The sequence below is a fragment of the Phoca vitulina genome, unplaced genomic scaffold (genome assembly GCF_004348235.1).
Source record: "Phoca vitulina isolate PV1807 unplaced genomic scaffold, GSC_HSeal_1.0 scaffold26, whole genome shotgun sequence".
Classification (NCBI taxonomy): Eukaryota; Metazoa; Chordata; class Mammalia; order Carnivora; family Phocidae; genus Phoca; species Phoca vitulina.
Genome location: NW_022589729.1, coordinates 2,549,752 through 2,566,598, shown reverse-complemented (window position 1 = coordinate 2,566,598; position 16,847 = coordinate 2,549,752). Strand labels below are relative to the sequence as shown.

Genomic DNA, 16,847 nt, shown 5'->3' with positions numbered 1-16,847 from the left:
TCACGAAAAGGTCAGCGTGGGATTTCAGAGCTTTACCTTGAGGATGTTGGCTGTGTTTGCGGGCAGGGTGAACTGGGGAGAGTCGGTCTGCCCAGGCTAGCATGTCCACATCACTCTGATCACATGTCACAGGGCCAGCAGCCGACCGTGTGCTTCAGAAAACAAACACATGCGTACACACGCACACGCACACACACAGCTGGACACATGCATACCCCTATGTACTTTCAGGAGCCAAAACACTTCCAGATGCGAAGACAGAAAGAGCGGGCCGCCACTGGCATGCTCACTGGACAGGACAAGAACAATGTTACTATAAAGCACCGGACCTCCGCTCCGTGAGACACGGCACCAAATCACCTGGGCATCGTTTGTGCATTTCACGAATGCACAGGTCTGGGCCTCCCCACATCCTGAGACTCTGATCCAGGACATGTACAATTTTCACAAGGTCTCCAGGTAATTCTAATACACACCATACAGCTACTCCCTGGTTTTCCTGTAAATACTCTATTTACAACTCCAATGAACAGCCTAAAGCTTGCAGATACTCAGGCCAAGTGAAAACGGCTAGCACTCCCAGATGTCCAGGTTCTGGTCGAATGTTCGTCACGGAATTGCATCGCCTTTGGAATCAGGGCTACATATGTGACATTTTAGTGCAGACATCAAACCTAGCTTCCCAACCTTCCCTCTCCCAGACGGAAGAATTTCCCCTAACCCCACCTCCGATTTAAACCTGCATGAGAGGGAGGGCAGAGAAAAACAGCTCAGCGTGGTGTCGCTTGCTCAGGGGGGCACCACCCTGCCTGTTTTTGCCTCTCACACACCAGCATGCCTGTGCGGGTCTCCTTTGCAGCTCGTGGTAGCCCCCAGCTCGTTCGGTTTATCAGATCTGACGGGGTCACTGGCCGGGAGCAAGGCTGAGTAGAATTCTGAAACATTTTCGTTATCAACCAAAAGGTTGTCATTCAGCCAGTTCCTGAGGGTCAGCCCCTCCTCTTTCAGTAAATCCAAGTGCGAGTCCACGCCAAGGGAGTGGGGGTTGACCACAGAGACTGGGAACACAGGACTACAGGCTCGGTTTCAAAAAGACCTAACCTCTGTCTCCCTTGCAATTGACATTTTTACACTTCAACCTCTGAAATTCTGAAACAGACTGCTCTCTCCAAACAAGTCCCTGCCACAAAGAGAAGAGCGTGTGGCTATCTCCACCCTCTTTCTATAAAGTCCAGATGATCAGAGAAGTCAAAAGCATGGCGGGGTCTCCGGCAAGGGCCAGCCAGGTAACCCCTGTCTTCAGCTTTGATTCCACAGAGTAGCAGAGGTGGGCTTAGCTCATCCCCGATGCCTGAGCGATGCAAGGTTTGGCTGCTCGAGTGGTCCTAAGTCAATGTTACATGGACACTCATCATGTGATGACAACTAGAACCTACACAATCATTTTCAAGACCACGTTTGTCACCCAAATCCTAAATACTACTGGTTGTCAAATATTCCTCTTAGACCCACACGTACCAGAGTTAGTCCTACAGAAGCAGCATCCAAAATGATGAAGGTCACCACATCTTGACCTCTCAGAGTTCCCGAATGGGATCCAACTGGGAGCTTCAATGGGCAGCAGCTGATTTTCACCCCAAGCACAGCTGTCTTTATGGGGGTTAGGGGTGACATCCTTTTGCAGAAAACAATCTAGATTCTCCAAAATTACCTCGAACAGGCTCAAGGCCAACACAAGATATTTTTCTTTTTTTTTTTTTTAAGATTTTATTTATTTATTTGACAGAGAAAGAGAGAGCACAAGCAGGGGGAGCAGGAGAGAGGGAAGCAGACTCCCTGCTGAGCAAGGAGCCTGATGCGGGACTCGATCCCAGAACCCTGGGATCATGACCTGAGCCGAAGGCAGACGCTTAACCGACCGAGCCACCCAGGCGCCCCACAAGATATTTTTCTAATCTCTAAGTTTAAAGTACAAAAAAAAAAAAAAAAGGTAAAACATGCTATTAATGGCAAATTCACATTTTTATTAAAGTATCATAGCTCAGGAATCAGATTTAACTCCATGACTTAAGTATTATGCATCCTTGGGCAAAGTTTTTAACTATTATGAACCATTCAGAACTATTTGGGGAAGGGGGATACTGTTACCTATCTTGGTATTTTTTTGAGGATTAAATAAAACAACACATACGGTGTCTGACACATAATAAGTGCTAAATAGATTGCTAATAAGTTAAGTCATCTACATTCTGATTCTTAATGGAGATTAATCTTCTCCTAAGGTTATACTAGGTACTGTTAGTGATGGACAAGAACTGGATAGGAGCAGGTATTATTAATTCCAACTTAGTGCTCTGAAACCACAGTCTCCCCCTAGTGGAAGCCTATTAATTTTGTTTGTTTTTGAGCTGATGGGCTCAGCCAAGGCACACCTGTTTCCAGGCAGGGCTCGATGAAATAAATGCTTCATTTTGTTTCTCCGTCAGAAATGGGGCCCTAGTCCATGCAGGGGATATGTCTAGAGAGCGTTTGTTCTAACTTTCTGGAGCCAACACACACCTGCCCAAGTAGCTGGGATGATGTACTCCCACTATCCTGAGCTACTAAGAGTCCCAGCTGCTGCTGGAAGTGTTTTTAGATGCATTATTTATTTGAACACCTGCCTGACAGAGCTCAGTCTTGGAAGGGAGGTGCCACGGGGACACCCAAGGATTCCTTCCCAATATGGCTGCACTCGCTGGTCGGGATTCATCCTGTGGCCATGAAGGGCCTTCCTCTGCCCCAAGTCTGGTTCTGAATGCACCACAAACCAGGTGGATAAAAGTCTTCGAAGAAACACATCCCATGCCCTGGTCTTAAACAGAGGCTCTCAAGAAACCTAGAGCCAAAGCCATGCCTGTGCAGGTCAGATCTAGAGCATCGTCCCCTGGCAGCTACGAACACGTCCATCACCCTCAGCTGTCCTTCCCACGGTGGCACACCCCTAACCAGTACCATGTCCTTTAGTTTTTACCAAAAGGGCAACTGAGATATAGCAAGAGTTGCTACAAAACGGTCACCCTCTTTCCCATCTTTCTGCCTTTATTTATTTGGTTATTCTCAAATGCAAGGCCCATTCCTCCACCTTCCGCTGACTTCCATCCTACCCATTTTTCAGTCAGAGCCCCAGCTCCCTTCCCCACCACCACCACCCTGCAACTTAACCATTCTCCACCTCCAAAACCCAGTATCATCTGCATCATAACATTTCATATTTTAACTCTGTTCCACACAGAGCTGTCACGCCGACAGTGTCTTTAGGTCTTAGAAGAAAGGAATTGTGTCTGTTTTGTCTTTTTTTTTTACTTTTCCTCTTTAACCGTTTGTATCTCAGTAGCAGGCACGTACCAGGTGCTGAATGTCAGTCTGAAGACTGCCTGAAAGCCCCTCGCGAAGCCACACGGCGACCCACCATGATAAACGTGTTTACAGGAAAAATTCTTGCCACCGGCCCTTAGGGTGGGTTCACCGGGTCACGCTTCCTCTGCACATCCTGCCTTGGGCCAAATTGCCTAATTTTTCAAAATTTAGTCTTCCTATTCCGTTCAAGGGGGTAAGGATCTTATTATTTATGTAACTCACAGGCGTCTTAAGGGACTGAATGGTTAAGGAAGGTTCTAAGATGCCGGGATGGATGATGCTGCCTCTCGGGCCGGGCACCGCTGCCTGGCACAGACCAGCGATGGGTGTGTTCAGAGGCCCGCGCAGAAAAGCACGCTCCTTGGCGGTCACCACACACACCATCTTCATCTGATCTGAAACATCTTGTTGGCGTAATTCAGAAGCAGAATGTCTTTATATTTAATGACCCAAATATGCCAGTCACGTGCCTCAGAAAAGCAAGTTCGTTTCAAAAGAACTGCGATTTTGTTATCACCCCCCCCCCCCCCCCCCCCCCCAAATAACCCCTCTGCCTTGCATTCTGACCCTCTGAACGGCTGCCTTGGGAAGCCCAGGTGGACCATCAGCCTTTGTGCATAGTCCTCTCAGGGTGAGGAGGAGAGAAGCCTGGGATACAAAGGGCCCTGGCGGTGGGAGGTAAGGTCCAAAGATAAAGGTTTTTAACCGACTGACAGAATGTATGCTTTGAGGGGAAAAGTGTATCCTGGCCAGGATTTCTGAGTCAGAGGAATCAACTCAGATAATTCACAGACTTGCAATCCAGCTTCTTGCTTCCAAGGCGTGGGCTTGGGAAGCCAAAGCAGACCTACCTACATTTAACTCATCCATGTACCAAGTACCTACTTGGATCCAGGTGTTATTTAGACACTAGGAAACAGCAGGAAGCAAGTTAAAGAAGGTCCCTTCCACCACCGGGAAAAATTGAAAGAGGATTCTTGGACAACTAAGAAGGTGCGGGACCCTGGCTACTGAGAACCTCAAAGTCAACTAACCCTCAGGAGCATGGGCTTCATGAACAACCAACCACAAGGCAAACAAACAACAACAAGATTCCCTGATTATAATCAGGCCGCTGAGGTCCTGAGAGGTCTTCCGTCAGAACCGCCGAAGACCTCATCACCATTTTTCACTGTTTCTCCTGAAAGAGATTTAAGAAGTGAATGGCTGGGAATGTGCGCCCAACTTAGAAAAATCATTTAATGAAAGAGTCATCACTCAAGAAGTCCAATTAAAAGTGATATTCACTCATTCAAATGTTCTGTAGTCAACATCTATTGAGCAGGTCCACGTGCGGAGGTGGGCGCCTTGGGAAAGGTAGAGATGGATAGCACAGTCCCAGCTCTTGAGGAACTTAAAAATCAATTGGGGAATTAACGATCCTCATTTTATAGATGAGTACACAGTGGCATGGACAGTCAAGGGATTTGTTTTAAATTCTTCATCCCACAACTAAATCATCCTATAAAGTCATCATAAAGATGAAAAAGCGCAGAACTAGAAGGTAGGATCTCCTCCTCATCCCTAGTTGGAGTGCCACCCCCCCCAATGTTCAGACTCAGGGGACAGGTCCAGTCCCCTCTCTGGGGCTTCAATTTCGTCATCTACACAAGGAGGTGGTTCTTTACAGTGGGTCCCTCCAGCTCTAAGATTCTATGACTCTAATACTTGTGACCAATAATGTTTGGTGGTTAGAACTAAAGGATTCAATCTCTTGACAGATTTTAGTGAGAACTGTTACTCTGCTCACTTAAAGTCCTACCGAAAGGAATATGGAAGCCATTCCATTCCATGGGCACTCTTGTATTTTTTCTTAGAAGACGCTTAGCCCTAAGTGGGATTCTCTTCTGTGGACTTTCTAGCTGGTATTCTGCCATCTTAGCAATAGTGGCAAAGAAAGCTGCAGCCCTTCCCTACACCTCCCTGCAGCCCCTGCTAATTGCCTATAACACAGGGTAATAAGTGTTTGCAAGAGCTATGTTGCTCCCTGTAAGAATCACTGCTCCAAAGATAATGTAACCAGTCTATGTGCGATGTGACAAATGGGGATGTGGACTACGTGTAAAGAACTCTTAATTAAAGGTTTAATAGACAGTGAGAGGATTGAACTGGATCATATGTAAGGTCTCTTCCAGATTTAGATTTTTAGATTATACTACTATGAATTCGGTGATGATAATGTAAAAGATTCCTTTATACTGAACTCACCAGGGACCCTGAAACATTAACCCAAATCATTTATATTCCATTTATGGGTACTAACCTCCAAAAAGGAGAATAAGAATTGGTGTAGAAAAACCTCTGTTTGGATTTTTAAAAACAGACTGTTGAATAATTTCATGACATTTCCAACCCTCCCCAGAGATTTTTCTCTCAACTTGGGGGACGTCCCCCAAATTGCCAATCAGCTGGCCATTTTGCACCACGTGAGCTGTAAACCATATATATGGAGATCTAAATGACAGAAGGATTGGATTTGTTTATATTTAATTTTTCCCTTCCTGCCCCCACATATCATTTGTCCTTAACACCCGTATTTTTTTGGTTGTAGAGGCACAGGTGGTTCCCATTTCAGGCTGTATGAACGGGTCCTGCTATTCAGAGATTAATGAATAAAGGGAGCCTTGTAAATAGATTTGCATGATAATGGTAATAATGCTCTCTGCTGCCTTCTGTGCTTACTTCAATCTGTGTGCCCCTGAACACGCCTCCCTCCCCCATGCACGGGTTCCCCCCTTGCCCCTCTTTCCCGCCACCTGACTCTACTCTACTCACTCAGTCTCAGGCAGACAAAAGTGAGTCGGGAATCGGGCAGCTGCAGAGAGAGCAGGGAGAGGACAGGAAGAAAGGGGAGAAGAGAGACGGAGACAGACAGACAGATGGAAGCAGAGTAGAGAGCAAAATGCCTACTGCTCTTTAGGATAGCAAGGTTTCTGCAGAACAAACAGAGAAAATACCAGACTGCCATCGTCCAGGGCAAACAATACCTTCAAACTTCCCTTCTCTTTATGACGTCTGTCCCAGCTTCCCATCACATGCTTGACGACCTCACATATATCTTTTTATATATGATAAATATATAAAAACATAACTGTTCTAGCACCACACACATTTTAAGGCCCAGATGTAACTTGTTTCGGAGACTGGGTCTAGAAGCAAAAGCTACCTGATTTGGCTTCTATCTATCCCTGTACAGGGACAAGTTCAAAGGGGCCTCTCCTTGAAGGCTACACCACGAGGCAGGAACCTGGACCTCTCCAAAAACTTCAAAGTTCCTCCCTGGGGACCGAGGACCAGTTATCAAGCCAAGATGTCATGGGGCCTCAGGTTACATCCTTCCTCACTCAATGTCCTCTCTCCGCACTTGCGGGCCTGCCTGTGTTCCCCGTGCCCCAGCCCACCGTGTGGTCTCTAAGCCTGTGTGAGGAGGATGAATTGGGCAGGGAATGTCATTCTGGAGTGATGCCATGAAGATGAAGATGCCCAGGCAAAGTGGATTAAGACAGAAAGCAAAAGTCAGTCCCTACAGCAGGAGAGAACGTGGCAAGCGCCCAGGACCTATGCCTGCCGGGCCGGATGGAGACTCCAACAGCGGGAAGATGCTGAGCCAAGCAGGCATCGGGGCCCACACACCAGGCCAGGAAACAGAATCCCTTCCCTTTCTTTGTCTCCTAAGACCTGCACGTGTTTTCCCTCATTTGAAGGGAGCCCGGAGCACTGGAAGCCAGGCTGACCCTCTGCCTCTCATGTTGATTAACACCCCACGGGGGCACGCATTACTACCCACCCCGCCTCCTTCCTCTGCGCCTTCTGATATCAACCGGGAAAAGGGAATCTAAAAATAAAGCCGGGGCCAGAGTGTGTACCACTCGATTGGGCTCCTGTGCTCACAGATCTGCTTATTTTGGCCTATCTCTCCCCAGCGATAAGGCTGCTAACAGCCTGTTATCAGCCAGTTGGTGAAAATGTGCTCCAGCCTGATTAGGCCTCAGTCTTTGCCAAGGTTATAAACAGCCGTTATCGTTTTCCCGAACAGAATAATCCGGACAGTATCAGCTCAGAAACATATGGGCCACACAGAGAAGACAGCCGCTGACGGACACTTCATTTTAATTGTAACGAGTGGGTAGCAGCGGCCTGCAGACGGCAGGCAGACAGCACCCCGATTGGCAGCAGGGTTGGGGGGTGCGTGCACGCGTGTGCATTTTTTTTTTCCCCCAAATCCCTTCCTCCTTCCCTGGTCTCCAACGCCTAAACCGCTTTGATATTCTGGGTGGCATAATGAACTGGACCCTACCCCAGATGCTACCAGTCACCAAGCAGGACCCTCCCCTAAAAGGCAGATGGGACCTTTCTGATGCTCTCATGGAAAAGAAAAGAAAAGAAAGAAAAAGAAAAACAGCAAAGAGGAACAGGGAAACCAATACAGCTATCTCTGCTCTTCAGCCCCCCGTTCCATTTTAGGAACCTATCTGCTCACCGCACCCGGATCTCATCCCCATGGCCAAGGGTGTTCGGAGACAAGCCCCCCCCCCCCAGTGAGCACAGGGTCCAGCAGGGATCAGACTTGCAGCACACACCGGCTGGACATTTACAACGGGGCCTTTACATTGTGTCCCTCACCTTTTCACAGACAAACATCTACATCAAGCATGAGAACGCTCATGGGGGACAAGCCTGTGCTTGTGGGGATTTTGTGTCCTGAAAGCCATTTCCCAAACCGGGTTTCTCCCCATGCTCTCTTGTGCCAGACTTGTTTCTCAGGCTTGTCACAGAAAGTCAACTCTCTGGCGCGTCGCAGGGGAGGGAGGCGGCAGAACACAAAGAAAATCGCGCCGGTCAAAGTTCTGCTGAAAGTGTTCATCCCTCTGCCTCCAGGTCAGCAGACGTCTCAGGGGCTGACAGCGCAGCCCTGGGTCACCGCCGTTGGCACATGGCCCACAGCCACCCTGTCCTTTCAGGAGCTGATGCAATTTGCAATTTCCCCTCCTGTGTCCACAGAAGCGAGTGGAAGGAAAGGGGCTGAGGAGCAGGGAGGAAGGGCCCAGGGCAAGACGGTGCAAGGCGAGCACGCTTCCCTGCAGCCGGCAGCAGACCGGCCTGCCGCCATCACCGCTGTGGCCCGCGGGCTCCCACCTGGCGGGCCAGATGGGGCCAGAACAGCACGTGCAGTTCCGAGGAGAAGCACCGGCGCCCCCACCGTGGACTCAGCCGTCACTGTCCACTCTCCCGTTCACTGGAAGAAACTGACTATCTTCAACCTGGCTTTCCTTTTCTTCCCTTCTCCCACTTTCGTCCTTATCCCCCGCACACGTGTCTCCCCTGTCACCATGGCAAGTCACACCACCAGTGCCCACACTCCATCAGTTCAACAGCCCTGGAGAAGTCCCCAGGTTCGACTCAACTTCTGCTGGCCTTCTAATGAGGAAGAAAGCAGAGAACTGAAATGAGAAAAAGGAAAAAAGTTAAGGAAACCCCAAAGAAGTTCTTTCCTACCCACAGCGGTGCCTCTCTTTTCTTGACGTCAGTTTCTCATTTTGCAGAGAAAGAATGGCGTGGCTTTGCCCAGGAAGAAACAGAGCAACAGCCGATATTTATGGGGCGCTGGTGAACACGCCAGGCACTAGCCAGAGCATCCTACAGACACCTGCTGACTGAATCCTCAAAACGAGGCTGATTCACACCCAGGTGACCGGCTCCCTGGCCGGCACTGTGGAGACCTGCTCACAGCCAGGGTACACCCTTTCCTGGTGTTGTCTGGGGTCTGAGAGTAGCACCTGCCCCGCACACTCCTCCGTGGATTTATGGGGGCTCACGAGAAGCCCACCCCCAGGACTGACTGGTGTTTCACTATCAAGTGAAAATTGAGTCCGTGATAATGTTCCTGTAATAATATCAAATTCAGAGAGAGAGGAAGAGAGAAAGAGAGAGAAGTCCTGCAGCCAGCTGAAATGAGCCTGAGGCACACTTTTGTTTTAATTCTTTTTTTCATGGCTTTTCAACACCTGCTCTCACCCTTCCACTCACCCTCCAAACTAGGGCTTAGTAGGTTGCCTTGCAGTACCCCCAAGAGACCGACCAGCAGATCCATGCAAGCACCTGCAGTGGGTGGTCCGTGTGCGACGTCTTGGTGGTCGTCAGCTCCGTGCCCCCAGACCAAGTTTCAAGGTCACAACGGTCTTCCCCTCATTACCATCAGAATCTGAAAATGCCCTGGAAACATGAGAATCCCCCTCTGAACTCATGAGCTGGCTCAGCGGTAGTTTATTCAACTTAAAGTGGGTTTTTTTCCCTTTCTATTTTTGTTTACTTATTCTTTCTGTTTCAATGGACCCAGCTTTGTTCTGCTACAATTTGGGGCTAACGAGACTAGAGGATTTCCTGCAACAAGCAGCTGGGCCTATTTCTCTGGTGGGTCTGCTTGCCATTTTGTCCACAAGCCCCCCCTTCCCCTACAAAGCTTCCATTTTCGTAGAAAGAAGGCTAGCTCTCTCCGTGTCAACAATGGGGGCAGATGGAGCCTTCAGGGTAGTAGATTTTCACAAAGGGAACCACAAAAAGTTGGGTGAGATGCAGCCATCCTGTCTCTGCTGAATGGCTGCCACCGCGGCGGGTCCAGCCTTCACAGGCCATCGACGGCACCACTGCTGTTGTCAATGTGCTCGGGTGTCCCCGTGACTGGGAGCCCCCGAAGGACCAGGGTCCTGTCTTCCTCCAGTCTGTACCCCCAGCACCTAGCACGGGACCTGGCATCGGTGGGTGTTCAAGGCCAAGTTCTTTGGAGACAGCCTTGATTCAAAAGCTGGCTCCAGGGGCGTTAGGCTCAGTCAGCTGAGCGTCCGACTCTTGATTTCGGCTCAGGTCATGACCTCGGGGTCGTGAGATGGAGACCCGTGTCAGGCTCCACGCCGAGTGGGGAGTCCGCTGGAGATTTCCCTTCTCCCTCTGCCCCTCCCCCCTGCTCTCTCACTCTGTCTAAAATCAATCGATCGATCAATTAATCAATCTTCAAATTAGCCTCAGTTTCTCCATCTCTAAAATGAGGATAAGGTAGCTGTGCCATTATTTGCTATGATTACATATGTTAAAAGCACTTAGACCAGAGCCTGATAAACAGTTCTTCTTTATGGATGACTCTCCCCCCACATGCACCCATACTGCCCCTTCCAGAGCTACTCTGGTGGTCAACCCACGATGACCAAAGACAGGGCTATAGCCAGGAACCCTGGTTCCAGTCCCTGCTGTGCCCGAGCTCCAAAGGCCACTGCGTCATCAGCCTGCCCTGCTTCTGTGGCCGGTGCTTGGCTGGGGTCACCCTGCCTCGCCTGACTGACTCGCAGGTTGGCGAGGAGACAGCATGACCTACCAGATGTGGACCCGTGTGGAAAAGCGAAATCCAGACGATCGAATCTGCTGCCAAGTCGTGCTCCGGCAAAGCAATTCAAAGTCTCGCACTCGGCGGACCTCGCTCCACGCGCACTGCCCCCCCCGCCGGCGCCTGCAGTTCTCTGGGGCTCTGCCAGTGCTCCGGCCTTCACTGAGGGCCTCCCATCAGGACGGTGCACGCAAAGCGCACGCTGCACCTGCAGTCCTTACTGGGAGCTCTGCTGGCAGTTAAACCACCTGCAGGCCTAACACCCAGACAAGCTCCCTCTGCCCATGACGCGCGTTCAGCAGGAGCCTGGCCTCCCCTCTGGGAGCAGCACATTCTCTTGTTCGCATGTCCTACGGTCCCTCGAGGCCCCAGAGTTCTTACGGGTTTTCTCCATTTTCCCAAAAAGGCGTCTTAGTTTGGAGACTCTTAAACCATTTGCATTCCTAAGACAGGCGCTTAGGCATAAAATTCATTTCAGCACGGGGGTCTTGCTCTTTTCTTTCCTTCTCCTCACTGGGAAGCCGAGTGAATGCATAAACAGCTCTGGTGGTTTTAGCATCCAGGCCTCACATGAGACAGGATTACAGGGGATCTGTGCTCTCGTGCACGCGCACGTGCGCACACTCTCACACTCATGCTCACACTGTCTCACACACACGTGCTCGCACTCCCCACACTCTCACACACACTCGCTCACACATGGCCAGAGTCTCTCACACACACTCTGTCTCTAACACACACTCACATTCCCCCCACACTCTCACATTCACACTATCACACACACTCATTCTCTCACACACACAGTCTCAGTCATTCTCTCACATGCTCACACCATCTCTCACACACTATCTCTCACATACACACATTCCCCCCACACTCACACATACTTTCACACCGTCACACACTCATGCTCTCACACACATGCTTATTCTTTTACAATCTCTCACATACACACTCTGCTGCACACACTCATTCTCTCTCAAACATACCACTATTACATACACACTCACATTCCCACACTGTTTCACACACAGTCTCACACACACATTCCCACACATTCAGTCTCACACACACACACTCATACACTATTACGCCCACTTGTATCCTCACAGTCTCTCCCACACACTCACACTCACACACTCATTCTCTCTCTCCCACACACACTCGCACATCCGTACACACCTGCACAAGAGTGTGAGTCTCATTAGCCACAGTGTGGTTCTCATCTCTTGCATCTCGGGACCCGCCCTGCCCCCGGCTCAGTCAGCACTCTCTCTCCTGGCCTCCTGCGGGGGGACAGTGCCAAATAAAATAACAAAATATTCATTTGGTGAGGCACGTTAAAACCCTGGGAAGATTTAAGCCTGGGCTTCATGTCACAGCCGCTCCCTCCTGTAATCTGTATTCCAATCTCAGTGTCAGCAGAGCTGTGATCAGAATACCCAAGGTCTCATAAAAGATTCAGGGCTTACCACTTCCCTGACATTTGCTGTTTCATGTTGTTCCTGCTCCTTCCCTCTCAGCCTTGAAGAGTCCACAGCCCCTGGCGACCCCCCGCTGCAGGTGGCGACCTGGCCGAGGACGTCCAGTAACTCGGAACAAGCACGGGACCGAACTCTACCTGGGAGCTTAACTGTGCCTGGGGTTCCTGTCTCCTTTAGCGGCTTCTTTCACCTGGTTAGAGTTTTTCTAAGATTGCAATCTGCCGCCTCCCCCGTGGTACCTGGAAACAGGACTTAGGAATCCAGAGGTTAGCGGGACCTGATGAAGACTCCCCTCTTCACCAGGAGTGCTTTGTTGGGGGGGGGGGGTTGTGTACACCTGACTCAGTGTGTCTACATCTTCAGGCTCTCATTACGACTTACATCAGAGACTGTATGCACGATTTAACTCCACGAAGTGTGGATGCGATCATTTGTAGGGATGGGAGCCCACCAAATAGGGGCCAAGCACCTTCTCTGATGGCCAAGTTCAAAGACAGGCACATTACTCATGTGTGACTCCACAGTGTCATTCACAATGGGTACCACACGGGTATGGGTATTAGTAGTTTAAAAACTCAAGCAAGGTGTATTAAGATTTAAGGAAACCAGATGTAACTAGAGGGGTGATGGTGAAGACATCCTTTGACTTGCTGAGAGATCACCAGAGGTGTCTTACCAAGACCCACCAGTGTTCCAATTGTATGATCTGCTTTCCAATCATATAGTTCATATCCAGCGTATCAGAACAACATTTAGTGACTCAGTGAGTTATCCCATACTTCTTAGGGATGTCACACATCTTCACAAAAGAAAATCTCTGATGCACCCATAAGGGCCCAATGACTTGGAGAGATGGCAAGAGGAGGAGAAAAGACACATTGCCTCATGGCGAACATCACCAACCACCCAAGGCCACAGCGACAGAAAAGATCAGTGGCTCCCCAAAATAATATCAGAAGCAAGACTTTTCCAGGTACCCCTCACTAAGTCCCAAGTGTCTAACAGTTTTAAAAAGAAGGGGGAAAAAAGCAAACGTAGAATTCCAAAATGCGAGCGATAAAAAACCAAAAGGCCTGTTAAAACGTACTCTCTTTTGAAAACATATTGTCTTAATTATTCTGTAAATGCTATAGCCATTAGGCAAATTAACACAAAATCCCAGATCAAAGTGCCATTCGAGGGTAGGTACTTACACAACATTAGGTGGCAGGAAGGTGAACAGGTGCTATAAACAACTTCTTTGAATGTTTTTAATGTATCCACTAATAAAACCTTCTGAAGAGGTTAAAAAAAATTCTCAAACACAAATTGAAAATTAAAGGCAAGTTGATGGAACCTCAAAATTAAACATGTCAAGTGAGAAAATTATAATCAAAGTGTCTCTGTACTTCTGAAAACCTTTGCTGTGAGGGCACATAATACGAACATGTCTATGTATATATACATATGGTTCTGCATATGCATATTCAAAATCAAAGAGGCTAACATATATAAGTGGTGAATCATAAGACAATACAGAAAGAATATGCACTCCAGACTCAGAGATGGACATACCTGTAAACACATGCCCTCGGACTTAGGCAAGCAAACAGGACATTTCCTGTTATACAGCAATGTGGTCCTGAGAAATTATATGTCATATTTTAAAGACTGAGTTATGTTATAATCTTTGGGTAACACACTATTTAAGAGAAGTCCATAGTTAGATATTTCTGAAAGTAAATAAGCCTATCCTTTTTTTTTTTAAGAATTTATTTATTTGACAGAGAGAGACACAGTGAGAGAAGGAACACAAGCAGGGGGAGTGGGAGAGGGAGAAGCAGGCTTCCCGCGGAGCAGGGAGCCCGATGCGGGGCTCGATCCCAGGACCCTGGGATCATGATCTGAGCCGAAGGCAGACGCTTAACCACTGAGCCACTCAGGCGCCCTAAATAAGCCCATCCTTTACCATATCCGGTAACTATAGTTTTTTTAATTACTAGATACAACCCACATCATTTACTGTTTTACAGTAAAAAATTTTTTCAAAGACATATGATAATATTGTATAAATGAGTGCTTCTTAACAAGGGATGATTATGCCCCCGGGGGGCATCTGGCAGCATCTGGAGACATTTTTGGTTGTCCCCACGGAATAACGGGGATGCCGGCTACCATGGTAAGGAACAGAGATGCAGCTGAACACCTTACAGCACACAGCACAGCCCCCTCAACAAAGACTTTTCCAGCCTAAAAAGTCTAGGGTGCAGAGAGTCAGAAACCATGATACAGATTATCACAAACACTGCAAAATTCCTTAAGTCATGTCCCTAAAAGGAAAGAAATGAAAAATGAGAAGCTGAAAAACATAAAAGGGAACTCTTTTTAGTAGCGCGTTGATTACTTGAATGTATAGCTGCTTTGGGGGGACGCCACGATATATGACCTCACCTAAAATATGCTCTGAAAACCCACCACCTGCACTCATGTTATAGCCCTCCACCGAGAAATGCTGGGAAATCAGCAAGGATCTGACAAAAAAAAAAACCCGAGACATCCTTCAGTGAACAGAGGAGTATTCTGACCAACTGTGTTAAAATCAAATAAAGTAAGATATAACAAAAGCTAACTTTTTAGCCAGCGAAAAATAAACACGTCTGGTACTTGGAGTCCTACATGTGTGTATCCATCCAATTCTGTAGCTTCTAAGCTCTGAATCCCAGTAATATAATAACATTATTTTTGAGATCGGTTAAGGTATAAAATGTGCGTACTCTCAGTCTTTAATATTAATAAGTCTTGTAACTAGCAGTTTCTCGTAGCTCCGAATTCTTGAGCACAACTAGAAAGGGCACTTATCCTGAAAAATCTAATAAATTTACAGTTTTATATACTTCCTTCAATTGTAAAAGTCTTGTTCAATAAACTTTAAAATGCCGCTATAGACCAATAACACAGACAGTATAAACCCAGCCCTGGGAAAGCTGTGCAACCAGAAATTGTTCCCCTTTCTGCTAGAGCAATAAAGTTTTATATGTTTGAACTGACTGTAAAAAGGTTTGAATGTTGGCAACTGGGGAATAATCTGTCTTCTTTATAGTTATTATCATATTTCCCACAAGACCCCTTGGTCTGTGTCAATCCTTCTTGTATATGACACCTTTGTACTGTCAGCGAAAGCAAGACTACTTTACTTTTTTTTTTTAACTATAGGACTTGTATCTGTTTTCCTTCAGATTACAGCTAACAGGAATAAATTATTTCTGACAAGCATCTATTGCAGCGTTTTACCAAATAAAGCTGGTTGTGAGCTGCTTTTTCCAAGAGCAAGGGGGGGAGCCTCCTCCCCTTCTCTTTCTCTCAACTGATTCAAATGCAATTCAGGGATGGTTAAATTGGAGGAAATGCCAATAAAAAGAGATTTGTAGGGAAGTTGCTCTGAATGCCAGAGCCCACCGTAACAAGGTGGTTGGGTCCTCATGGGTACTGTTGGATCTGTGTGGAGAAGAGGTTTAGGAAAGGTCAGAGGACGAACCATCCCTTTTCCTTCCCGAACTGTCTTGGGTCTGAGAGCATCTGTGCTTCTCGGTTCAGACAGGAAGCCGAGTGCAGCCAGCAGAAGCTGCTGTGACCAGCCAGAGAGATGCCCAACTTGTCACCTGTAGGCCTGGGCTCCTGGCTAACAGGTCATCTCTGCTGGAATGAGTTTAGGCTCGTGATAATCAGCAAAGACCCTGTGTGTGTGTGTGTGTCTGTGTGTGTGTGTCTGTGTGTGTGTGTCTGTGCGTCTATGTATGTGTGTGTCTGTTTGTCCATGTGTTTGTATCTGAACGTGTGTGTGTCTATGTGTGTTTCTGTAGTTCTGTGTGTATGTGAGTCTGTCTGTCTGTGGGTGTCTCTGTGTCTGTGTGTGTGTGTGTGTCTGTATTTGTGTGTCTGTGTGTGTGTTTGTCTAGGTGTCTCTGTGTCTGTCTGTCTGTCTGTATCTGGATGTCTGTCTATGTGTGTGTCCGGATGTCTGTGTGTGTCCTTCTCTCTCCCTCCCCCAGTCCCACCATTACAACTCAACTCCAATGATACAAACCTACACCAAGGAATCCACCACATGCACAATCCAGCTGCCCTAGAGACATCTCTCTGTCACACCTCTACACCATCACCCTGAAGTTCCCTGCCTTCCCACATTTATAATCACACAGTGCGAAAGGTCAGAGAGGAACAAGGATCTTTGCAAACACCACGTTTTTCAAACATCAGAAGACATTATATGGTTGGACATCAGTGGAAATGAGGCAGTAAGTTAATTACCTCTGCACTCTGGCGTAGACGAAGTCCCTCCAAGAGACCATGAGGATGGCCTGTCACTTGAACACAGGTGTACACATATTCACATACACACACGCAATATATACCCATGTGAGTGCACACGCTCACTCTCAAACACAACTCAGCCAACTCTGAGTGAAGAGGGCACTCCAGTATGGAAGTTCTGGTGTGGACGGGTAAACGCCCAAAGGCATCAGCAACTCTACCAGAAGGAGGCAGTGCACGTGACATGGAGTAAATACAGT

At 47.9% G+C, this 16,847-nt stretch overlaps 1 protein-coding gene across 3 annotated transcripts in view; it reads right to left on the bottom strand.

Moving 5' to 3' along the window:
- The window catches only part of PBX1 (PBX homeobox 1), a 280,125-nt gene that overhangs the window by 129,278 nt on the left and 134,000 nt on the right, over nucleotides 1-16,847 (bottom strand). The gene's annotated exons all lie outside the window — the stretch shown is intronic.